At 33.9% G+C, this 27,366-nt stretch overlaps 1 protein-coding gene across 3 annotated transcripts in view; it reads right to left on the bottom strand.

Annotated features, from left to right (window-relative positions):
* The window catches only part of KHDRBS2 (KH RNA binding domain containing, signal transduction associated 2), a 659,289-nt gene that overhangs the window by 13,966 nt on the left and 617,957 nt on the right, over nt 1-27,366 (bottom strand). For 2 of the 3 annotated variants that reach the window (XR_008681200.2, XR_010134273.1), the window contains 2 exons: nt 17,066-17,148; nt 14,912-14,945 (listed from right to left, as the gene is read on the bottom strand). The gene's annotated coding sequence lies outside the window, so the exon portion shown is untranslated. Of the gene's footprint in view, nt 1-14,196; nt 14,946-17,065; nt 17,149-27,366 lie in introns of those variants that run through there. The other variant, XR_008681201.1, reaches the window with a different exon arrangement.

Genomic DNA, 27,366 nt, shown 5'->3' on the forward strand with positions numbered 1-27,366 from the left:
GGAAAGGACTCCTGATTCAAAAATGGTGCTGGGATAACTGGCTAGCCATATGCAGATGATTGAAACTGGACCCCTTTCTTACATCATATTAAAAATAATCAACTAACAAGGGATTAAAGACTTAAATGTAAAACCCTGAATTATAAAATCCCTGGAAGACAACTTAGGCAATATCATTGTGGACATAGAAATTGGCAAACATTTCATGAAAAAGACCCTAAAAGCAATAGTAATAAAAGCAAGAATTGACAAATGGAATCTAATTAAACTTAAGAGCTTCTGTACAGCAAAACAAACTATCAACAGAGTAAACACAACCTACAGAATGGGAGAAAGTATTTACAAATTGTGCATCTGACAAAGGTCTAATATCCAGAAATTATAAGGAATTTTAAGCAAATATATAAGAAACAAAAACAACCCCTTTAAAAAGTAGGCAAAAGACATGAACAGACACTTTTCTAAAGAAGACATACATGTGGCCAACAAGCATATGAAGAAAAGCTCAGTATCACTAATCATTAGAGAAGTGCAAATCAAAAAAATAAAGAGATACCATCTTATACTAGTCAGGATGGCTATTATTAAAAAGTCAAAAAATAACAGGTGCTGGCAAGGTTGTGGAGAAAAGGGAATACTTATATACTACTTCTGGGAGTGTAAATTAGTTCAACCACTGTGGAAAGCAGTGAAGCAGTGTGGTGATTCCTTGAAGAGCTAAAAACAGAATTACTATTCAACCCAGCAATATCATTACTGGGTATATACTCAAAAGAATAAAAATTATTCTACCATAAAGACGCATGCATGCCAACATTCTTTGCAGCACTATTCGCAATAGCAAAGACATGGAATCAACCTAAATGCCCATCAATGAAAAACTGAATAAAGAAAATGTGGAACATATACATCATGGAATACTATGCAGCCATAAAAAATGAGATCCTGTCCTATGAAGGAACATGGATGGAACTGGAGGCCACCATACTTAGCAAACTAATGCAGAAACAGAAAATGAAATATCACATGTTCTCACTTATAAGTGGTAGCTAAATAATGACAACATATGGACACATAGAATGGGAAAAGCACACATTGGGGTCTATCAGAGGGTGGGGGTTGGGAGAAGGAAGAGGATCAGAAAACTAACTATTGGGTACTAGGCTTAGCAACTGAGTGATTTAAAAAAAATCTGTACAACAAACTCTTGTGAGATGAATGTACCTACATAAGAAACCTGGACATGTACACTTGAACTTAAAAAAAAAATTTAAAAAATAAAAACATAAAACAACAACAAAATACTTTGGCAGCCAAAAAAAAAAAAGGTATTTGAGTAGTCCTTGGAGCTTTGAAATAGCAGATGGATAACCTATGGATACTTCAGGTTAATATTTTCAAAGTGTTTCCTTGAATGCTATCCCCAAAAGATGTAACTGTGTGTGGAAGTTGGTGGAGAAGAAATTGGTAGTTAAATGTGTTGGTCAGATACATCTCTGAAAGACCTAAGGAGCATAATAACACATTAAAGGCTTAGAGACATTTGTCAAGAAAGAAATCTTTAACATCATGTTTCCAATACCTTTGATAATGAATCACTTTTTAAAAATATAACCTTTAATAACATCCTCAATATCTACCTTAAGTAGAACCATAACAGTTAGGCTGATGATTGTGATGGTGGTATGGATGGTGGTATGGCAGCATCACTCACATTCCTTTTAGTAAACACATATATTTTTGTTTCTTGAACAGTTTCCTGTGCTTGTATCCATCTTATCATTTACCAGTTGTATAACTGTGGCAAGTTATTTAATCTCTGAGTCTCAGTCCTTTAATTTGTAAAATCGAGATAACCTAACACCTATTCATAAGGTTTTAAAGGATTAAACGAGTCAGTCCATATAAAGTACTTAGAACTGTGTTCAATCACTCTATGGTGTGATCTTGGACAACTCCCGTGGCTCAGCTAGAAAACATTAATACTTCCACATAATGGCAATCTTTCCTTCTGGCAGTTTTTAGTTATAGGAATGTTATGTAAATGAGCACACACTGCTATAAACAGAGGTATTGTTTTCTACAATGAACACTGAGCTTCCAGAGTAACAAGTCTCTTAACCCAGTTTATGTCCAGATCCCTTGGCTCCCAGATCCAGAGGAGTAGGCAGATGCTTTCAGGGCCATATTTTATAGTATATGTCTTTTCCTCCAAGGACAACTACTTTCTTTTCTTCTGTGTTGCTTTTTGTCAGTTAAAAAAATACAGAAACATCATTATTTGGGGTATGCAAAAAATAGCATTTGGTAATTATGGAGACACATGTCAATACATGTTATTCATTTGTCCATTATTAAGAAAATGATTATCCTGGTTTCTTGAACTTATAAAGTTGTCAAGAACATAGCCTTTGTAATTTGGCTTTCACATATGTTCAGAAAAGTCCTTGGAGTTCCTCAGTTCCCGTATCATCTTTACCTCCCAGAAAAACATATTTCACTCACCTATGTTTGCAACCAGAAAAGTTTATTATATATTTGAGCTCTTTTGTATCTAACTTTTTATTAGCAAAGAACAAGCAGAAAATGAATACATATGCTACAATTTTATTTATTTATTTATTTTTTGAGACTGAGTCTCGCTCAGTCACCCAGGCTGGAGTGCAGTGGCGTGATCTTGGCTCTTGGCTCACTGCAACTTTCTCCTCCAGGGTTCAAGTAATTCTCCCTTCTCAGCTTCCCAAGTAGCTGGGATTACAGGCACCCACCACCATGCCCGGCTAATTTTTGTATGTTTGTAGAGATGGGGTTTCACCATATTGGCCAGACTGGTCTTGAACTCCTGACCTCAGGTGATCCACCCGCCTCGGCCTCCCAAAGTGCTGGGATGACAGGTGTGAGCCACTGTGCCTGGCCCATATGGTAAAAATTTAAATATGCAATTGATCTTTATCGTCTTTACAACCTTTACTCTTATGAGTCTGAGGATAAAATAAGATCAATGAAAAATGATGGTGAAAGTATTTTATATATGGTAAATCATTCTGAAAATATGTTTACTGAGAGCAATAATAACAACTTAGTGTGTGAGGGTTTTCATACTTAGGTTTATAATACTACTTGTTTTATATTTCAAAGGAGGGACCAACCTTAGTATTTTCAAAAACAGATATCGACAAGTCAATAAAACATGGTGTTTATGTAAGCTAATGTGTAATTATCTATAATTATCTATAATTGTAGATAATTATATAACATGATACAGAACTCCAATGTTTGTTAACCATTCCTCCCTGCCATAGATATGAATCCTCTTCAGTTATTAGTTGTGATGCACAGGATTAAAAAATAGATTATAAGATGCACTTAGTTTCTAAATTCTGAAATCAGGTGCTTCTCATAATCAATATTCAAAAAATTGCTGATTATATTTTATACAAAAAGTTTTCATTTAATGTATGACATGTATTGCAACCAACTTTGTTTCATAGCTAAAGAAGTAGAGGATATTGTACCATCATTTTTCCAGAGATCTTTTGTGGGTATGTTTGTATCACTCAATTAGCCTCCATGATCTTTTATGCATTCCAGCTATTTATTTTTGCTATGAAGTACTTATTAACTCTTATTCTACCTTAATCAGTAAATGCCATGATGTAGAGGTCACAGACTTCACAATATTAGTCAGTTTTGGTTTTCAATGGCCAAATTATGAACTATGAACAAGTATCTTGGTAAAAAATAGGTGGAAACAATGACCTAAGTTGTAACATGCTTGGACCAACCTTGCTCCCTTAAATAAAAGTAAAAAAATAACAGCACTGATATCACAAAGGGGGGTTCTAATTAGGAATAGAAAATCATCTCAGATTCAGATCTTATGTAAGTTGACCTAAAATCCTATTTTTTCTTTTATTTTACATTTAAGAAATCAAAACCAAATTAATATAATAATATTATAAGATTAAATTTAAACTAGCCCTCAATTATGCCATCTTGAGTTTTTATGGAACTAGGTGCCTTGCTAATTGCCTGAGATATTTTTATATTATTTCATTTTCTCCCTATATTATTCCTGTGGTACAATACATGTGAGTTCAATATCCTAATGTCTTTGTTTAGATAAGTCTAGAATCTAACTTCACATTGAGAAGAAAGAATGGATAGTAATACCATCATCATGAAAATGAAAAGTATCCTAACCTTCCCCAGTCATTGGAAGTCCTCTATCACTGCATTATCATCATGAGCCTTTTCCACAGCTATTCTAATATGTTCCGATTGCCCATTCATTCAGAAAATATTTATTTTTCCCTGTGTGTCAGGTGCTGTGCTAGATTCCTGGAATTTAGAGATGAACACACGTTCTGCCTCCAAGGACAGCACCATATGAAGACAGACAATCAGAGACTTTCAATAATATATGGCAAAGCAATTATATAGAAAAGTCATAGAAACAGAAAACAAGGCGGTCATTCTAAGCATCCTGATTGGGGAGGGAAGGAGACAGTTTTATCTCAAAGAAGCCAACGTGTGGCCTGAGTAAAATATAAATAGAAATTGATCAAGTGGTAATATTTGTATATTTTTCCTTTTTACTGGATCTCAAATTTTATAACACGTCAGATTTAGTGGGGCCCTCCTACCTTATTTTTAGGCACTCTTCCTGAAGTAGTATCATTGATTCTTTTGGCCTTAACTTCATCTCTATGCTAAATATTTCCATCCCTATGCTAATTATTTCCATCCAGATAGATATCTTTCTGAGCTTTTGTAGGGCATTTTGTGGTTGATCAAGGGGAAAAAAATAAAGGTGGCAGTAGCTTTACTGGGGGCTGCTTTGACAGTTTCTCACGTGGAGGAAGTCCTTCACAGCAGGAGTCTGTCTAGTAGCTAAGGGTCAGGGTCACCACTCAGAAGGGAAGGAGTGCAAGGGAACTCCTAGGAGAGAGGGGGCTTATGTGTTAAGGCAATGTTGCTCAGTGGCATGGTGGGGAGTCTGTGTCAAAGAGCTCCAAAAGGCGGTAGTGGCTTGGGTCTTTATGACCCATGGGATTTAGCTACTGCTAGCAGATGTGGGGTGAAGTTTTGTGGGATATGCAAAACAGCCAGATTTTAAATGGCTAAAAATATGTTTATGTAGCCTATTTTAAAAATAAATGCATGTGTAAACATTTGATTTAATCCCCTGGTGGGCTTTTGGGCTAGTGGGTGTCAGCCTATATTGAGGAAGTAACAACCTGGGGGCCAATACGCAGAGGCCATCTTTGGCTCATTTATATAACAACTTCATATCAGTATAAATCAGTATAATCAAATGCTTATTTATCATTTCCACTGGGGTGTCACATAAATATCATAAAATTAAACTAATGAAGATAGAACTAGTACTTCAACAATTTTTCCTTCTTAGTAAATAGAACTATCATGTAAGACTTGAGGCAGAAACTTAAGGATCATACATAATTCCTCCATTTACAATCCAAACCATCACAAAATTCTGTCATTTCTACCTCCTAATTGTCTCTCATCTCTAGTTATTGATAGCTACATAACCAACACTCAAGGCTAAGCTACATATATCTCTTGTTTGGATTACTCTAATGTTCTGCTAGATTGTCTTCTTATTTTAGTCATATCTCCTTTCCATAGGTTCTTCATACAGCAACCAGGGTTATCTTTTGAAACATGTAGAGATCATGCTAGCTCTTTGCTTACGTACCTTGTAACAGTGCCCTGTTCCACCCTGAGAATATCCAAATTAGAAAAACCCTGCATCTTCAGACCTGCAATTCTCCCTCCAAGCCCCAGTTGCTCACCAGTGTCCAGCTACAGGCTCAATGACTCATGCATGTTCTTTTCCATAGCAGGGCCTCTGCACTGCTATTCTTTCTGCCTGCATTATGCAGCTCTTCCAGCAATTTGAGTGACTGGTTCCTTTTCTTCCTTCAGGTGTTGCTTAAATGTCACTTCCTCAGAGATGCCTTATGTAATTGGCCTAACACTTCCCTCAACCTCCCCACCTCTCATCCCCATTATTTTCTCTCCTGCTTTCCATTTATTTCTGGCATAACAATGATTTCAGTTTGTAACTTAAATATTATGTGTTTTGTTTATCGCTCCAAACTCTCTCTATACTCTAGGCTTCATGCAAGCAGATTCTTTGTCTGTCATGCCTTGTTCACTGCTTTTTTTAAAAAACATTTTTTTTTCTTTTAATCAGGTGTCTAGTGCAGTGCTGGAACACAGTAGAATCTAACTAAATATTTGTTAATTGAAATGCAAACATAAATTCATAAAAAATAAGTGAATAAGCACAGTCAGATGGGAAAGGTCTCTCTTTTTAAGGGTTAACGATGTTAATATCTTATGCTGTACAGTCCAATACATGAAAAACTTAATGCCTTTTTTTTTAAATTAGGCCAAGGATCTAAACAACTATGGGGACTATGAATAGCCCTTGAATGAACACATTTGAAAATCATAGAGTTAAACCAATTAAAATTCCTTAGCAAGGCTGGGGTACTAAAAAGTACATTGTAATCAGTTGTTCTCCAAATTTTGTAGACCAAAGAAGATAAAATAAGAGTAATTATCATCATTAGGTGTCTAGAAGATGTATGAGGAAAAGTTTTCTATTGGGGGTAAGAATTAAAAAGAAAAACTTTATTAACAGGACATAACAATATCTGAGAATCCTGACTTTCTACCGTGCTGTTTTACATTTCTGAGGCATCTCTGGCTATGTTCCCTTTTCCTTCTTACTATTTCCAATGTGTACATTCTCTCTGTTTTCCTTGCTTAGTCTTAATGGAAATTCAACCATTCTGTATTAGAAGTAAAGCTGTCTTAATGTGGAGATGGTGACAGAAAAAATAATACAAATAATAAGAATATGATTGATAAACATTTATTGAGTGTTTCCTATGTGCTAGACATTATTCTAAGGGCTTTAGGTGCTCTAACTGGTTTAATGCTAAAACAAAGCCTATGACTTAGGGACAGGGTGAGCATTCCTTATTTGAAATGCATGGGAGCAGAGGTGTTTTGGATTTCAATTTTTTTTAGATTTTGGAATATTTGCTATAATAGATACTTGCTACATAATGAGCTATCCTGGGGATGGAACCCAAGTCTAAATATGAAATTTATTTATGTTTTATGTACATCTTATATACATAGCCTGAAAGTAATTTTATTTTCCTCTCGGGGATGCTGAATAAACTATGTGTTTTGCACCTACATTTTGACTGCAACTAGTCACATGAGGTCAGGTGTGAAATTTTCCTCTTGTGGCATTATATGGTGCTCAAAAAGTTTCAGATTTTGTAGAATTTTGGACTTTGGATTAGGTCTGCTTGGCCTGAATTATTATGATGTTCATTTTACAAATGAAAAAACAGAGGCAAAGTAAGATTACATATCTTGTCCACAATCTCACAGCTAGAAAATTGTGGAACCAGGACTTGAAACCAAGCCTTCTGGCTCACAATCCTTGTCATTAATCACCACAGTCAATACTTACTCCTGTAATTATGTTCCACTCTTGTTGTTTAGTCATCAGAATTTTTTATTTAGGAGGAATAAGTGCATATACTATAAGTATGTTCTAAAGATATCCAGATTGTACTGGTAAAGAAGTGCGAGGTTGTAACAGTAGATATAGGAATGCCCAATTAGTTTTTTTGCTATACTACTTGGAAGTCATTAGCTTTTTAATTGTAATATTCATAGATTTTATTTGTGGGTAGCACCAACAGTGGACAGCAGAGATTTTCTTGACTTCCCCTTTCCCTTCTCCAGGTAAAAACAAACTGAGAAATCTGGGAGCCCCTTTCTAGGATAAGACATATTATAAACCTATGAAATTTTGGAGTGGAGAGAAGAAAATTGGCTCTTTTGTTTTTCCCTGTTCCTAGTTCTCTCCTCTCTATGCTTTTTGTTCAGTAAAACTTAAGATCTGATATAATTAATAATTGGAAAGAAATCTTCACTGTCGTAGATACATTCATTCACCTTTTATTTATTTAACAAATATTTATGATACCTACTTCTGTTAGGCTCTGTGTCAGGCTTGGATCTGTAGTGGTGAGGTGAGTTGAGATGAAGAAAATCAGTGGAGAAAAAAAGAGGATGAAAACATGAAACAAACACAGATGTACGCTCATAGGTATGATGTGATTTTTGTATGTATTACTTATACATATACATGCATCTACTTTATATTTACTATATATTTTACATATTTATATATAATTTAAACTTATTCACTTTATGTGCTTATTCTATACATATTTTACATGTGTATATAGTTACAAATTATCACAAATGCTATGAAGGAAATGAACAGGTTATTTGACAGATAACAAATTATTAATGATGGGAACTACTAGAAGGGCAATAGTGAGTCCCTGGAAAGAGCCAGGTTAGGGATATTACTTGATTCAATGAAAAGTGGCAAAGGGGACTTGAACTCCCTGTGCTTCATAGCCTAGCTCCCAGAATCCCTGGTCTGGAATAAAGGAACCACCCAGAGCTGTGTCCTGTGTGGGTGACCAAAATGCCCATGGATGTAGTCACGGGCACAGAGTGAGCACATCAGTGTGCTCATTTTCAAGGAACTAAACATACCAGCACAGATTGGTGAAATCTAGAAGACATTTAGTTTACAAGCCTCTGTTGTGAACATGCTGTGAGGAGATATAAAAGAAAAAGTACCTTCGACTGCAAAGCTCTGAGTCTAATTGGGTAGAATAAACAGATGCATGAGAAATGACACCGGAGGCAATGGACCAAAATGTGCAAAGAGAGCTATTATAAATGGAATAAACAGAGCATGGCTGAGCTCATCCTTTTTGAAGGAAATGAGTTAGAGACATGGCATTTACTTAATTGATGGTGGAGTCAGTGAGAATATATTTAGATGGACACTGAAAATAACAGCTTAAATTTAGGAAGACAAACACAGAGAGAGGATGCAATTTCTAGTGAAAAATAAGGTAAACAAGAGTTTACCTTATTTTCAAGAGTTGAAAAGCTTTGTTCTAAACTTGTTAAAGTGCCTCTGTTCCTCTGAAGTGCCTGTTTACCTTATGTATCAATGATGTTCAACAAAGATATAACTTCTGTGGACAGGGTATAAACACTAGGCATCTTCTGAAATAACAAGTCTGTTACATGTTTGTTAGTAAATATTCCTAGTTCTAAAAATATTTAAAAATAAAAACCTAATACTAAAATTTGTCCAGCATGAGAGGCCTTGGAACTTTCAGTGTTGTTCAGAATGAGCTTAACAAACACTATTTGAATGATTTCTAGGTGCCAAGGAAGTTAGCGGACACTAGGAATGCAAAGATAAAACAGTCCTTCCTTTATGGAACTTCAAGTCTAATGTGAAACTGAGAGACAGAGAGAGAGAGACAGAGAGACGTAAATATACCATTTCATAAAACGCTCTATGGAGGCACAAACTGAGGCTACAAATCAATGCTTCCCAGACAGTGACTGGGAGAGTTCAGAGAATACTACTGCAAGGATAGTTACTTGGCTTAGAATTTATAACACAGCAAAAGAAAGTAAAATAAAAAAGATCATTTGGGGAAGAAGGAGCAGTGTAATAGGATGGGTATACAGAAAAATGGTGAAAAAATTTATAAAATACTATTTTTAGAAACTCAGCAAGATCGCATGTTTCAACATTCAAAGTCCAAAATAAGTTTAACGAATTCATGGAACACACAACCCTAGTTTGGCAGCTTTGGATTAAGAATATATTTACAGGATTAATTTAAGCTTTTAAGATACGAAGTTGCTTTGTGGCCCAAATTTCCTTCCTCAAAAAAAAAGCATAAGGAATAGAATTTTAGAATGATAATAACTAACAGGTCCATACTTCAGTCCTGCTATTCTCATATGTGGAAATAGATCTGGAGACCCTGTCATTCTTTGTGAGTTACTAGAAAGGGCGCTAACATTTGATAGACCAACCACCTATAAATCAGTTCCTTGCAGTGAATTTGAGGGATGTGGCCTGAAGAAGGTTAATAATTGGGTACAATTTTTGAGTGTCTTGTGACACTAATGTTAGCAGAAACATAGAAAAATACTTTCTGCCAACATCTCAGGAATATAGTGCAGACTCAAGGTAGAATCATCATTTAACTAGAGGAGGAGAGCTGTAAAGGGAACCATGATTGCTAGTGTTCATGAACCAGAAATCTCTGGAATCTTCAGGATGGATACGGGAGAGAGAACAGCACTTCTGTTGTTTGCTCAAGAATCCAGTATGGGCAAGTGGCCTGTGTCAGACCTTGGGTCAATCAGGGTTCAATTAGGAAAATAGGGTTCAGTTGAAGTAGTTAAAGGAGTATAATGCAGGGGCTTAGTTAAAGCAAGAAATGGGTAATGAAAGAGACAAAAAACCAATGGAGAAAAGGCTCACTTCTTGTCTCTTTCATTACCCATTTCTTCTCTGAGTTGCTCAACTCAGAAATTAGTAACAGGAGCAAGTCGTAACTAACCCTAAGCTGGAGGGACACAGGACAGGACAAGAAGATGCTTCTATAACTAACACAGGAGCCTTGGATTACCTGCTGGGAACTGGAACTGTGGCAAACTTGAGTCGTGAGAGGCAAAATGGGGAAAAGATACAGCTGCTGCTGGGGAAGGCGCAGGAGGCAAAGTGAATGTTGGGAAAATAACCTGACTTCTACCTTTTTCTCAATCTCATAGGCTCCTGCCAGGGTACTTACCCCCAAATCCTCATTGGCAGAAGCCAGTTGCAAGCTAGCTGAGACAGCTTTCTGGGAAATGAAACCTCAGGGGTCAGATCTCCCTCCTGCTAACTGAGCCAGAGAAAGGGCAAAAAGTGGACTCAAAGGCAAACATGCCCAGAAACAACACAAAACCCAATAAGGAGAGTTTAGGTTATAGAAATCCCAGGACTATCCTGTGGAATAGGAAGGTCTGTATTCCAAAGACTAGGCTCTTAGAACGTTTAAATACACACACACACACACACACACACACACACACACACACATATATTTGTTTGTTTCTTGAGATGGAGTTTTGCACTGTCGCCCAGGCTGGAGTGCAGTGGTGCAATCTTGGCTCCCTGCAACCTCCACCTCCTAGTTTAAGTGATACTCCTGCCTCAGCCTCCCAAGTAGCTGGGGTTACAGGTATGCACCACCACATCCAGCTAATTTTTTGTATTTTTAGTAGAGGCAGGGTTTCACCATGTTGGTCAGGCTGGTCTCGAACTCCTGACCTCAGGTGATCCGTCAGCCTTGGTCTCCCAAAGTGTTGGGATTACAGGCATGAGCCAATGTGCCTTGCCTAAATACGTATTTTTAAGACATATATTTTTTCTGCTTTATGTGACCAGAAGGTCAATGGGAAAAGGGAACGTGTCCATGCACAACCAAAAAATTACTTTTAATTTGGCTAGAAATGCTCATCACAGAAGACAAACTGATTTATTTTTCTCTAAAAGAAATTGCAATGTTAATATCCTATTTTATAAAACTTAGCCAACATGTAAGACTTTTTATTTGTTGAAGTAGTCCATTTCACACATCAGAAAATCCTTGAATTGTCAAAGAAAGGCTTACTTGCCTAAATAACTATGTTGGCCTGACACTGAGATGTGGCGTTCGTTTGAAGTTTTTGTACATTTAGTGGCCGGAGGTATTTTGATAAACGCCATTGCCTCAAAGTATTCAGTAGGAAGTTTGGGCACCATCTGTGTTTGTTTCTGTAGGAGCAGTAACTGCCTAGAGAGAAATCTGATGCTCATTTCAGAGATGCAGTATAAACAAAATTCAAGATGATGCATTTAACATAATTATTCCACCTTTCATTTACACAGTGCTTTATGCATTTCAAAGAGATTTGATGTAATTTCATTTAACGAATCTTTACAAAACTTGTGGAAATTGACTATGGGCTTCTGAGATATAAAAGCTCAACAAGGAAAATAACACTGAATTTAGGCAGTCTTTTAAGAGAAGATTGTAAAAACCATATAGCCTCATCTCTTGTTGCTACTAATAGAATATACTTATTGAGAACCTTCTCTGGCAGGCACTTTTTTGAGTGCATCATAGATATTAACTCATTCATCATCAGAAAAATCCTGTGAAGTTCTCATTTTAAGGATAAGAAGACAAAAGGACAGAGAGGTTAAGTGACAACTAATAAAAGATTTGAGCCTAGGCAGTCTAACAAAATACTGTGTCTCTTAAGCAGTGTCGTCTTTAAATATTTACTCAGCAAGTAACATCCCTAATTACAGAGACATATATTTATATTGCGTCTCTTTTTACTTCTAAAATGTGCATGTAACTCAGTGGTGTGCTGGTAAACTGGCTCTCTGCAAAATAATTAAAAAGTCCAGATTTGTAACATTCCCCAATTTCTATGGTATAAGTAGACACACCAGGGTCTACTTCAAGCTACCAAAATGAAGTCATTGAACTTTAGTTGAGAAGAGATGCACACGTTTGGATCCTATGAGCTTGTATGCACCGGTGCCAGCACATCACTGACTGATTAAAATTACGGTTGTATTCAAGATGACGTATATACCATGCACGTGATGGCCTACTTTTGAAACATTCCTAAACCAGAAATTCATTAGATTTTCAGCTGTTTTATGCCACCCAATATGAATTAAACTGTTTTAGATATGTTCTTATTCAATCACTGCTTATAAAGAATTATGTAATCATGTTTATTTTGGATTTGTTTTCTCCTGAGGAAAAACAGACTTGTCTAGGGTGAAGCAATCACAAGGCACCTGGAGAAAGGAGTGGGGAAGCCGAAAAAGTGCAACTACTCAAAAGATGGCCCATAGAGAGAGTAGATTACAGGAATCCTGTCCTGTAACAACAGCTTCTGCCCAAGCTCCATCCTCTGGATCTTACCTGCCCCTTTCCTAATACCAAAGTAAGTGGCTGTCATCATTATCAAAGTAGTCTCACACTGAAAATGTTTTTACACATGGATGTCCACAGCTAAGCATTGTAAGATGCCCTCGACTTTTACCCTTATTTTCAAAAGTAGAACAATGAAAATCAAAGCTTTCTATCATCAAGTCACCGTACTTTTTTCCCATCTGTGTTTTGTTTTCATTCTTTCTTCTTATTATTTTCACCCTATGAAACTGTTTCCAAAAGTACTGTAAAATTCCACTGGGAACATATGAACATCTGACATCGTTTCCACAACAACAACCAAAAAGCAAAAGAACCCTGGCTTGACTGGTGCTGGAAAGACATATGCAACATAAGCAAAATAGTTTTTGTGATCTTTTTACTGTGCCTTTAAAGCTCCATTAACACCCCAAACCAAAACAGTGACAAAACAAACGTGTCCTACAAAAAAAGTTGGTTAGCAGATAGAGCTTGGGAAAGCTTTGGAAGCCTTTCTCCTGATCATCGGCAGGTTTGGTGACTTCAGTGCTCCCTGTGGAAGGACTGATCTGAGAAGAGTGGTTTACCAGCTGCTGTGGGCATAAACTTAGAACGAGAACTCTCCTGCTGTTAAAAAGGAACTCTCCTGCAACTCTCATATGCCTTTTCCACCTCTCTTTCCTTCCCTTGTCTTTTTCTTTTGGAAAGAAAAAACCTAAAAGCTTTCTCCTATAAGCTAATGATTGTGAGTCTTTGTCAGAACATTGGTTCTGGGTCAAGAAACAAATAGATGAACAAACCAAAACTTTCATAGCAAAAGTTCTTAAGCCTTCAAATGGACACCAGTGAAATTTGCCCCACAAGGTGGAATAAATAAAGCAAATAAGTCCAAATGTCTAATTCATTCAACAAACAAATATATATTTTGCATAGGCTAGTCCACTATGCTAAATATCTAAGAATTCAAATTTGAATAAAACATAAATCCTGCCCTTTGGTAGTTTGCAGCCTAAGTTGCATTTATTAGCTGTGATTAGATTTCCTTATTATTGATATTGATATTAATATAAATACTATAATATACAAGTTTTCAGGCAAGCTTTCAAACCTGATTTTCATATAGCCATATCACAGATATATTAGAAAATAATTGAACATTTCCAGGTATTTATTGTTTTATTTACTATTCCAGCCCAATCCAATTAGGAATCTGAAATGCAGATAAAAACCTTAAAGATTAAATTTTATTTTGGGCTAAATAAGAAAAAGAAATAAATGTTTCTTTTACTTTCTGTCCACATCTGACCTTCCATTCAAATCCTATCTCTTCTATAAAGCCATGTTTTTATATGCCAGCCAAAATTAACTTTTAAAATCTGCATAATTAAATTATCAATATGTTACACATATATTTTAATCCACTGGTTGTTATCCATAGTACACCTCAAAATCACCTGTGGAATTTTAAAAACGCACATTTCCAGGTTCTAACCTCAAAACTTACTTAGTCAATGCAGTAGGGTCCTGACATCTGTAGTTTTAAAACACACCATGCATGATGCTGATATGCATATGCAGTTAAGAACCACTGTTCAAATTACACTATAAAATTTGGCATTTTAAAATGGTACACAATCCACATTTGTGGATTTATATTCTTGTATTCCCAAGTGAATTGCAATCATCTTTTGCATATAGGCACAGATTTACATTAACCTTGTTCTTTGCAGTATACAGAACTTACTCTGCACTAGTAAAAATTTCCACACTTTTTATTTGAAAATATGACAAGGAATTTCAACAATCTCTATACAACACTATTATATCTGTTTTTATATTGATATTCTTTATACAGTCGTGGAACAAATTTGATTATCAGCAAATGTTATTTATTCATGTTTAATACTGCTTTTCAGAAAAGTTCCTAAATTATGGTAATCTATAGAGAGTTTCAGAGATAGATGATCTCTCTAGCATAGTGGAGTTAAACTTACATTGGTTCAAATCCAAATTATCTTCTTTTTTGGCCTATGGTAAGGAGAAAAATAGAAGAAAATATGTTTACAAAAATATGTAAAGTGCATGCCCTTATTAAGCACTCAATGCACAATAGTTAATATAAACATGAGGTGCTGAGTAAGTCCCTTTGTCCCCAAGAATTTTTCCTTGCATCCAGATTCCATGTCTTATATCCTGATAATCAAGTACTCCTAGAGACAGCTAGGGATAAGAATGTCAGAGCTGGAGAGGCCTGCTGAAACGAGTTAATGCCCAAAGCTTCATTTGTAACCTATGAACCAATGTGCGGCTAATAGTTAAAGCAATCATATACATTCATGGGGTTCAAATGTTCTGCCTTGCACTGCTGTTTTTAGGGTCAGTGACATAATAAAGGGAAAGTCCCAATCTTGCATAAACTAGTCACTCAACAAATCACAGTTATTTTTATTAATATAGTAAAATTAATATCCTGAACTAAAACCCAAATGAATTTTAGTTCACTTCGGTGTTCTTTTCTTGCATCTTAAAATCCACAGTCCTTATAAAAATATAGTTATAACATCTAGGAAGAATAGTAAATGAGAACTATTGATAATCTTTGAGTGTATTAAAAAAAACAAAGCTAATTCTATCAGCCAGCAAAGAAGAAGATAGCATAACCATCTTCTGGCACACGATGTTATAAAGTCAGACCTTTGTCTGGATTAAGGTTGGGCCCATTATGTGAGCAGGCCATGCTGTTTAACCTTTTTAACTCTTTGTTTCTTCTAATGTAAAATGGGGGAAATAAAATACTTGCCTCATTGGGTTATTATGAAGAATTCATTATACATGAAAGCACTCAAAGTCTCTGACAAATAGCAAGCTTCCAATAAGGTTATTGGTTATTATTGTTGACATGTTATTATTATTTATAGATAAGACTACCATAATTTCTCATCCCTACTGGGACACATCTGAGAGTAAAATGTAGTGCTAATGATTATGACCCTAAAACAACAGGCGTAAACCAGGACGTATGGTCACTTTATACACAGTGTAGTTCGTAACTGACAGTGAATTCCAAAGAGAGTGTTATATTGTACAGGAGAATTTACGTGGAACTCTGAAAAGAGTTTGGAGAGATGTTAAGTATGGATCAGATTCAAGATGGTCATAAAGATAAGATACTGTTTTCTTCCAAACTCCTCTGAGACAAAATAGGAGGCACAATGTTTCTGTAGTATGCATAACTGTTCTCAACTCTTCCCTAAGGTATTTCTGAATATCAGGTCCTGGGAAATGTACTTTCATTAAAAAAATTACTTAAGTTCTTTTAAGAAAAAATTCCTGAAATATATCTTACACAATTTCCTATCTCATTAAGCAAATGTAAGTGTAATTTATACTCCCCAGATAGTTATTTTAAAATACAAGAATATACAAGGAAGAAAACAGAAATGTATCTTCCAAATCATCTGTATCTCTGATCAGCCATACATTTATTTCTCCTTTTGTTTCAGAACAAATTAGAATTAAAGGAAAGAACAAATAATTATAGTACTATTCTACTGGGTTCTGTTCTACCCTACTCCATTCCATCCCATTACAAAGATTTATTGGAAGTCCCTATATCTTGGCCTTCTCCAGTGAAATTGAACTTCTCCTCTAATAAAAAAAGGTGATACTTGGCAGGATGAGTACAGTAATACTTTAGGCAAAGGCTCGATAAAGAGCCATCATGTATGGTGGATGACATTTCTTCTCCACAGAAACTTTTTGTCCCCCATCCTCCTTATTGTGAAAAACAGTGTGAACATTCATCACATTATCTGAATAAAATATATTTCGTTATTAGGTGATTATTGCTTTTGTTTTTCTTTGTAATACGGGAATTTATAACCTCATGTTCTGATGAATAAGACACACAGAAATTGTGTGCATATGAAAGTCGCCACATTACCACTATGCTGCTACAATGTAGAATAAAACTAAAAGAGTTTCTCACTTGTTTGACATTAATTTAATGTCTCCACTTAGCTTCCATCTGATGCAAACAGCTACTTTATCCATTTAAACATATATGTTTGGGTCCATAATGAAGTGTTCTGTACCTGTCTTATAAGCAGAGTTCATAAATGAAATCACAAATGGATGAAGGGACTCACCTCCATTGTTAAAAACATTAAACCTCCAAACAGCCAATCTTGGGTTTATTCCAGCTTTTCGTTTTTCTATCGTACATCTTCACCTACAGTCCCAGATGAGCAGAACAGCTTTAAGCATTGTGCAATTACACATACAGGCATCTATAAGGCATTCTCATATTGGATGTCAATCAGTCTCATGGCAAATTTAATAACAGTAGCAGTTGTCAAGCATACCCAAAATAAACTAAATTATCCATCCAACCTTTTGTATTTAAGTGCTTTTTATATTATGTGTTTTAGAAAAACACTTTCACTTTCAGCAGCATCCTATCTATGATCAGTCTCTCCTGAGGGGTTTTTTAAAATAAGATTGAATGATTCACAATTGCTTCACAGAGAAAAAAATACCTAGGAATCCAACTTACAAGGGACATGAAGGACCTCTTCAAGGAGAACTACAAACCACTGCTCAATGAAATAAAAGAGGATGCAAACAAATGGAAGAACGTTCCATGCTCATGGGTAGGAAGAATCAATATCGTGAAAATGGCCATACTTCCTAAGGTAATTTGTAGATTCAATGCCACCCCGATCAAGCTACCAATGACTTTCTTCACAGAATTGGGAAAAACTACTTTAAAGTTCATATGGAACCAAGAAAGAGCCTGCATTGCCAAGTCAATCCTAAGCCAAAAGAACAAAGCTGGAGGCATCACGCTACCTGACTTCAAACTATACTACAAGGCTACAGTAACCAAAACAGCATGGTACTGGTACCAAAACAGAGATATATACAAATGGAACAGAATAGAGCCCTCAGAAATAATACTGCATAACTACAATTATCAGATCTTTGACAAACCTGAGAAAAACAAGCAATGGGGAAAGGATTCCCTGTTTAATAAATGGTGCTGGGAAAACTGTCTAGCCATATGTAGAAAGGTGAAACTGGACCCCTTCCTTACACCTTATACAAAAATTAATTCGAGATGGATTAAAGACTTACATGTTAGACCTAAAACCATAAAAACCCTAGAAGAAAACCTAGGCAATACCATTCAGGACATAGGCATGGGCAAGGACTTCATGTCTAAAACACCAAAAGCAATGGCAACAAAAGCCAAAATGGACAAATGGGATCTAATTAAACTAAAGAGCTTCTGCACAGCAACAGAATATACCATCAGAGTGAACAGGCAACCTACAAAATGGGAGAAAATTTTTGCAATCTACTCATCCGACAAAGGGCTAATATCCAGAATCTACAATGAACTCCAACAAATTTACAAGAAAAAAAAAAAGAACCCCATCAAAAAGTGGGCGAAGGATATGAACAGACACTTCTCAAAAGAAGACATTTATGCAGCCAAAAAACACATGAAAAAATGCTCACCATCACTGGCCATCAGAGAAATGCAAATCCAAACCACAATGAGATACCATCTCACACCAGTTAGAATGGCGATCATTAAAAAGTCAGGAATCAACAGGTGCTGGAGAGGATGTGGAGAAATAGGAATACTTTTACACTGTTGATGGGACTGTAAACTAGTTCACCCATTGTGGAAGTCAGTGTGGCGATTCCTCAGGGATCTAGAACTAGAAATACCATTTGACCCAGCCATCCCATTTCTGGGTATATACCCAAAGGATTATAAATCAGGCTGCTATAAAGACACATGCACACGTATGTTTATAGCGGCACTATTCACAATAGCAAAGACTTGGAACGAACCTAAATGTCCAACAATGATAGACTGGATTAAGAAAATATGGCACAAAGACACCATGGAATACTATGCAGCCATAAAAAATGATGAGTTCATGTCGTTTGTAGGGACATGGATGAAACTGGAAACCATCATTCTCAGCAAACTATCGCAAGGACAAAAAACCAAATGCCGCATGTTCTCACTCATAGGTGGGAATTGAACAAGGAGAACAGGTGGACACAGGAAGGGGAACATCACACACCAGGGCCTGTTGTGGGGTGGGGGGAGGGGGGAGGGATAGTATTAGGAGATATACCTAATGCTAAATGACGAGTTAATGGATGCAGCACACCAACATGGCACATGTATACATATGTATCAAACCTGCACATTGTGCACATGTACCCTAAAACTTAAAGTATAATAACAATAAAATTAAATTAAAAAAATAAAAATAAAAATAAAATAAGATTGAAGATAATGACAAACATTAGTCATTACCATTAGCATAAGGCATGAGACACAGTATATATATATATATATGCAGCTGGGACATGGCAGTAGAAATATGACTACCTATGACTTGGGCAAGCTTCTGACTACCGCTGACCATTATTTTGTAAAGTGAAACTGGTTAAGTCTGGTAGCAGTATCCTTATTGGCACGTGTATCATAAGCATAAGACCTTATTGTTTTCCACCACATGGTATGGAGCTTAATGTCCTCTATTAACTGAAAACAAACAGTTATACTGCTTAATGACTGTTCAATTAATGTTTATGTGCTACTTTTACACCCTGAATTATTTGATGAATAAACTTTAAGATGTCACTTCAAAACTAAGTTTAATGAAACCTCAACTACTATTAAAAATTCCTGGGATTCTTATAGTATCTCACATTATCAGTTAGGGAGTAAAGAGCATACATCAATATTCAAAAATCTACACTCGTGTAAAAATGAAAGAAAAATCAAAAGTTTGGAAAGAATTGATGTATGTGGCTTGACTCTTGCTGCCTTGTAATTGAAGATCAAAACAGGGTTAAAATAGAAATAACCAGGTCAAACCAGTCAAAGGTGAAACTTGGTTTATTATACCAGAAAGGCTTAACCTTTGTATTTCAATTGTTTTCTGAACTTGTAACACCACACTTACTGATCTTTCTACTTTTCTTATATAAAAGCTAGCATTTTAAAAGTACAAGCATATTAGATATTTTAAATCAACACCCTTCCTTGGGTAGAAGTTTTATAAAATGACTGAAAATATAGTATCAATGGAAGGTTGACATTTTTGAATTTATGAGAAAAAATGACTTCTGAATTTTGTAGCATTTTGGATATAGCAGTATTATGTTTATCCATTGTTATTCATTCTAATATATCCAAATACTGGGAAAATTAGTTAACAATACCCCTTGTTGTCCCAAATTTAGTTGGGAATCATCTGACATAGGAAAAAAACAACAACAAGAACTGAGGAAAAGACAGTGCCCATTTCCTTTTGGAAAACAGGCATCCTTTAACATCATTCATGGTATTTGCAAATCCTGATGTATACATATTTTAACAGAACTGTAGCCATCTTCTCCTTCCTGTACTGTGGTTTTACAGATCAACATTAGGTTCATAAACACGGACAAATTAGATGCAAGTTTAAGAGATGTCAAACCTTCTTGACAACTTCCTGCTAAGAACACAACTGGAAAATGACAAATTTATCATATACCTGATGGGTAAAAGTTAAAATTGACTGCTTTTGATTACAAGGCAATGAGTTTTTCATTCTTTAGTATATTTTGCATTTCTTAAACACTGTTTCACTGAAATATATTTGGTTAAATTGATTTGAATTTGATTAGTTTAGCACTATAGTTTTAATATCTGTAATAAATAAAGGTGTGTCTATGGTGTTACAGCACATTAAAAATATTTTGGCTGAGCAATTAACTTACTTCTAATTTTTAAATATATACCTATTGGATATTAACACAATTTATTTGTAATTTAACAGATATACTTTTTCTAATTCTACATATTGTTAGCTAATATAATTCTTGCTCTAATTCATGTCTAGTCTATTTCTGATGTTACATAAAAATTTGTGTTTGGTATGCATTTCATAAAGGAGTTAAATTATAAATTCTAATTTTACTTCCAATTAAAAATAAATATAGTATGTTTCTCCAGTTATTTTATAGCTAATTTTCATATGTGAAAAATTAAAATAGAAGAAAATATTTTAGGAAATAGAGTATTGGAAATACGGTTTAGGTATTATCATGTTAATATAGGACATAAATCACTGGTTTTAAATGTTGCCAGAACTATTAGGAAATATTTAAGTGTTTTACTACAATATAAGGGTATATTTTTAAGTGTAAGAGGAGTTGCATCACTTATAAGTAATGCTTGCATTCTCAGAAAAACCAGGGAGAAGAAAGAGTTAACAGGCTGTTGGCTAATTCTGGCAAATGTCCTATTTGAATAGATGATCAGTTCAATAGATAATACTTATTTCTAAACTTTACTGCCTTAATGTAGAAAAAAATAAACTTTCAAAACTGTGTAATCAATAAAATTAGAAGGTGGGTAAGTATATGATATAGAAAATAGAAAAATTACATAAATAATGTTCTATTAAAGTCTGAAATACAATCTTATTCATTTATGTAAGTAAGTGCTGGTAAAATCTGAATATCTTTTGAAGGAAAAAAAATCTAGAATTAAATGTATTACAAAACTGATGTTCTGTGTAATATAAAGAATACTTTATTTTAATTTTTAATTATAAAGATTATTCACAGTTTTTACTCTAATAGTTTAATTTTGAAATTTAATTCCATCATAATGAATAGTTATCAACAAATTAATAGATGGTGCTTAGTTCTGAAATTTCTATTCTCAAGTTATATTTTCACATTTTATACATTGAAAATAATTTTAAAAAACTATTATACTTAGGAACCAATAGTCTGACAAGTTGAATAGTTATATTTTGATGTTGCCTATGATTTTATTAAGATCAAAACTATTAGTCATATATACAAATCACCTGAGAAGTGAGATATGTGTTATTTCTGTTACTTGATAAGTCTATGAATTGACTCAATGCAGCTGTAAAACATTAATGCTATCATAGCATTATTTTGAGAAAGAAGGTATACTTCTATTGCAACAAAATAAATCCTACTTGGAAAATAAATACAATAGAGCACTTATGTCTTCACATTTCTAAAAACATATCCAGAGAATAAAATAATGCCTAAATATTTACCAAATATCATTATCAAATAATTTAGCTTTATAAATAAATACACATTCTGGAAACATTCTCTAGCATGTAAAATATTATTATAGTATTTTTGCTGTGGACATTGTAGACATACTTGAAGTTATTTTTCGTTTACATTGTGTTTCTAGACCCTTCCCTCTATGTTGCAGGATGAGAATAGGTCGTGGGGGAAATTTTATTACAAAATATATATATTTGTTTCACAATTTGCAACTTAGGGGCCACTTCCTAATACAAAAGTGCATTTCCTGATTCTTGCAGTTAACCAGAAATCTGTCTGCTTCTGAGTACACCAGACCCTGAAGTGTACAGCACAGTGGAACTATCTGACCACAGGAATGAAAATTCAGAAACTTGTGTCGAATTTGAAAATAGAGTAAGCCTAAGACTTGGAAATATGTTGCTTTTATATTGAAAAAGCTTTTTTTTCTTCTTAAACAATATAATACAGCAAATTAATTGTAAAACACTAAACTCTCTAATGATTTGCCATGTATTGCTTCAACAGTGGGTTTGTGACAAATAGGTATTTCTGGGTCCTTGCAATGCACTTTAGCAATAAAGGTGGACAGAGATAAATTAGATCAAATAGTAGAATCCTCCAGATGGCTACACTTTCATGGAAGAAGCCCAAGTCTCTGAACTGCTAAATGAAATTGTTTAGTAAATTAAATTAAGATCAACTGCTGACCTGTTTAATTTAGACACAAACCTTCTGGTTTTTTTTTTTTTTTTTCTCAAAAGCAGGATTCTTGGTTGAAAATTAGAAAACTTCTGTGAATGTTCCAGCTTTTGCAAACCAAACAAAAATTAGACCTTTAAACTCATTTAAAAACGTCAATTATCTAATAGCCGCAAAGTACTTTTTTTTTTAAGATGGAAGGACAAATGTAAGGAAGTATATAAAAATAATGACAAAAGTTATGTTAATTTTTATCTAGTGGTAGAATAACAACTATATTCTCTTTTTTTAAATGAAGTTCTTGTAATAGTAGATCCTAAAGAAATGAAATCACAATTCTGATATTTTAAATATAAATTAGAATGTTTCCATTTATTTATTACTGTTTCACATTTTTAATTAATTTCAATTCTATTCTTCCCCAGCTAAAGTTTTATGCAATTTATCAAAAATCATAAACAGTACATAAGAAGTATTTTAAGACCAGAAAAGATGGAAGCATATTGATATTTATTCATTTAATTAAATTTGAAAAATGTCTCTCTTCAATTTGGACCAATATACTAGTTAAGAAAAAAACCATTAAGCCTTTTCCTAAGAGGGCTCCAATTTTTGCATCAGAAAGGTAAAGCCTGGCTGCTTTTCTGCAAAATATTTCTTCGTCATCTTTAAACCAAGATACTGCAGTTGATGTCATTTTTCCTTATGTGACAGCTAGCAATATATTTAGCACAGCAGACTATTTGGCATTCACTGAATATTTTTTAACTAAATTGTCATGAGGCTACTTTATTCTGAACCTACTTCATTTAGTCACAGGCTATCATTACTAGCGTTATTTGCAGGGTGAAGTGTTTTCTTGGGTGATACAATGAAATGGTAGAATTAGTGATGGAAAATTATGTGGATTCAATAAATCATTTGAATATTACTTAAAATATTCAAATATCTTGGAATTAAATCCTGAGAAAATTAGTGGTTATCTCCTACTTCTGAGGAATCAAACAAACTCATCACTAAGTTTTACCTATGAGTAATTAACTTTTTAAAATACTCTATGCTAGATATTTCCTATTAATCTAAATATAACAAATAAAAAATACATTTTTATCGAGAACTTTATATTGTTAAGGCTTGCAAGAGGGTCTATTTTTTACCTCACAATATATAGTATTATATACCAAAATACAGAACTCTTAAAATGTAGGTTCAAAAACACTGTCTCTCAAACATCAATATATTTATAAAATAGTGTGGTAAAATGACTTTGGTATACCTTTGGCATGCATAGATTTAGTACTCTTATTTTTTAATATCTCTGGACAAATCTTAAGGTGCATGATATGCAGTATTTATAATTTTCTAAAAATACAAATTTTATTTAACAGACAAGTGAGAGGCTGGTATAAATTTTTATTCTTTACCTAACACTGGACACAGACATTTTCCAAAATGATAAAAGAAAAATCTGCTGGTGGAAGTAAAAGGAAAGTGTGTAATGGTCTAAGAAAGTAATTATTCTGAGACAGAAAAAAGAAGCTCCAGATGTATTCAGGAGTTGAATGTTCTTTTTTCGCTGTAAAGGGAATGCATATTTTAAATATCTAACGTTATCGCTTTATGTGATAAACAGTACAAGATGGCAATTTATGAGAATTATTAGATCTCAGGACATTACATTCCCTAAAGGATGTAAGGAGAGGTGTATCTTTTGTTTTTCACATTACTATCTGTGTAATCTCAGCACTTCTAATGGATATCAGCTTTTAAGCTACATTCTTTTTCTTTCCAAATCTTTTTCCTTGTTTTTATATTCACCTTCACTTTGGTATCCTATTACTAAGTATAATAAGGTATAAAATATATTTTAGTAGTGGGTATCATCAGATTGGAAAAGAGATAAATGGAAATCTCCATTTTATTTTTGCAGTCACACAGACTGGGACAAATCAATACAATACAGCATGTTGTTAGTAAACAAATAAGTAACCATGACTATTTTTCTAGAGGGACAATTTCCCATTTATTTTCATTTTTCATTGAGATTTTATGTTATTATATTGTTTAGGATATCTCAACCTCCACAAAGGCTAAATTCTATACTTAGATACACATAGCTTCCATTTAATCAATGGTAAGTAGGCAAATATAGACAGGCATAATATACATGATGATTAGGGTTACTGTACAGGACTCAATATCTTGAGCCAATATCAACTTTATACTTAGGGTTGTTGAGAAAATAAATGAAATAATTCTCAAAAACACAACAGTCTTGACACGTAGTATGCACTTAATTATTTAAAATGTCTTTTTCTTCAGATTATTATTATTATTGAAACAATTGTTAGTCTCACTTTCATTTTTACCCCTGACTCTTTCATTGTAAACAATATATATGCAACATCATTGTAAGGATTCTTATATATAAACATACCTTATAGTACCTATTATAAATACATCCAATATATATTTGCTTATAAATATAATGATGATTTCTTAACTGTTCTAAAGGCTACATTAGCTAAATATTTTATAGAGAACATTATAAAAATGTTTAAGGTGTTTAAATGTTAAATATATTTAAACATATTAATATGTTTATAGACTTAATTTTTATTTACACATTTGATATATGTCTTGGATATTTTAAAGTAAAAATGTTAGCCCAAGAAAAAATAAATAACTTGGGGAAGATATTGACTAAACTTGGGAGAATATACACAAACCTGCATGATTTTAATTAACATAGCTCATAATTCTATGAGTATGTACTATTATTATCACCATTTTACCTATAAGAAATTTAAGCTTGAAAAGATAAAGATATTTTGCTCACACTCTAGAGTGTGTACTATGGATTAGTTCCATAATACATGATACAACTTTAATCATCCCCGCATACAGAAATCAACCTATTGGAAATGGGTATTAGCTTATTTTTCACTAAGAAACAAAATTCAGCTCACTTCTGAAAATTGAAATTGCATATATTTACACACCAGAATCCAACTTCAAATAAATAAATAACAAACAGCTGAAGAATGGAGGAGGAAATGAAGGAAAGAAAGACAAAGAAATAGAAAAGAACTATAAACCAATCTATTAACAGCTATCTCTGAGGAGCAGGATTATACATTTCTTATTTTTAAATTACATATTTACTTTACATACTATTTTTGTTTACCTTGAGAATGGACTACTTTGTAATCATAGATGACAATGTAAAAAAAAAAAGAAGCCCTCCAAAAATACTAATTTCCCATTAATTCTGTCAAGTCCTAAGACAATCATTATTTGTACCTGAATTACTCACTAGAAACAAAAAAATCTTTAAAAAGTTATGCCAATTTGTGCTTCATTAAAGGTTATCAGGTGATAAAAGGATTCCAGAGAAGTTTCTCTGATGAAATGTGATATTACTTATTTTACAAATTATTGCCTTACAAGAAAGCATAAAGCAGCATATCTAAATAAATTCCAAATAATTATTTACTGGTCAATAAATTAATTTATACTCATAAACCCCTAACAGGAAAGTTAAAAGACACAGTTTAAAAATTCAACATTAATTTCATTTTAAACAATATCTTTAAGCAACATATAATTATAATTTTCCCTGTTTAAAGACATTTAAAACTGCCTTCATTCCAGTCACAGACTTTATTTAATGATCTTTGTAAATTCCATAAATAAGTGTTCATTTCTAATTTTAAAGTTTATACTTTGAAAAAATTATAGAAGTTGGACAAATCAGAGATGTTTGCTCATCTAGTTCATCCTCTTATACTTTATAGATAAGAAATCAAAATTTTATGAACAGAGATTACATATTAATGCTAACAGTTGTTATTTTTCCATTTTCATTAAATATATTTCTCTTTCCTTTTATAATTTCTGGTTTACAATGGACACGTATTGGTTTCATAATTAACTCAATAAACATTTCTCATTGGAGGAGCTCTGTTGAATAGATTGGACATTGCACTCTCCCACATAGCTGTCAATTGCCTTTCTCTTTGTCTTCTCATTTCCCCATATGGTATTGCGAAAATGACATAAGATACTGAGAAGATAGGAGCATGATGACATTACAGTAGTTGAAAAATTTCATCATGTCTAAAAAAGTAGACTGTGAATTTAGAGGATACGAAATATGGTGTACCATTGTGAGACAGAGGACAATGAGACAGAGGAGAGGGAAAACAGTAGAACGTTTTTCTACTGATGTAAGTCATCCTGAGAGGCATCAAGATGATAGAAAACCTGTGAGATCAAGCATCTCCAATTTTCTCCTGGAAATAGATCCTTCACTATACTCCATGGTGAAGTATGAAGCATCGTGGAACAGGAACTTAAGATTAGTGTTCAGTAACTAGTTGCCAATTTTTAAGTTGGTTCATTCTGTATTTTTTTGGGTTTGGGTATAAAGAAAGATAGGCCAGCTGTTGTTAGGGCAACCGGTAGTATATGAATCAGACAACTATTTCTCCTGTTTTCTCAATTTCTCTCATAATAAAGTGTAAGAGACTGAGAAAACAACATATCAAGTAGAGTGACTTTCTCCAATGCACACTGTAAATATTCTTTTGAATAACAATTAATAATTTCTACATAAAGAGACTAAGAA

The sequence above is a fragment of the Gorilla gorilla genome, chromosome 5, assembly GCF_029281585.2.
Source record: "Gorilla gorilla gorilla isolate KB3781 chromosome 5, NHGRI_mGorGor1-v2.1_pri, whole genome shotgun sequence".
NCBI classification, from domain to species: domain Eukaryota; kingdom Metazoa; phylum Chordata; class Mammalia; order Primates; family Hominidae; genus Gorilla; species Gorilla gorilla.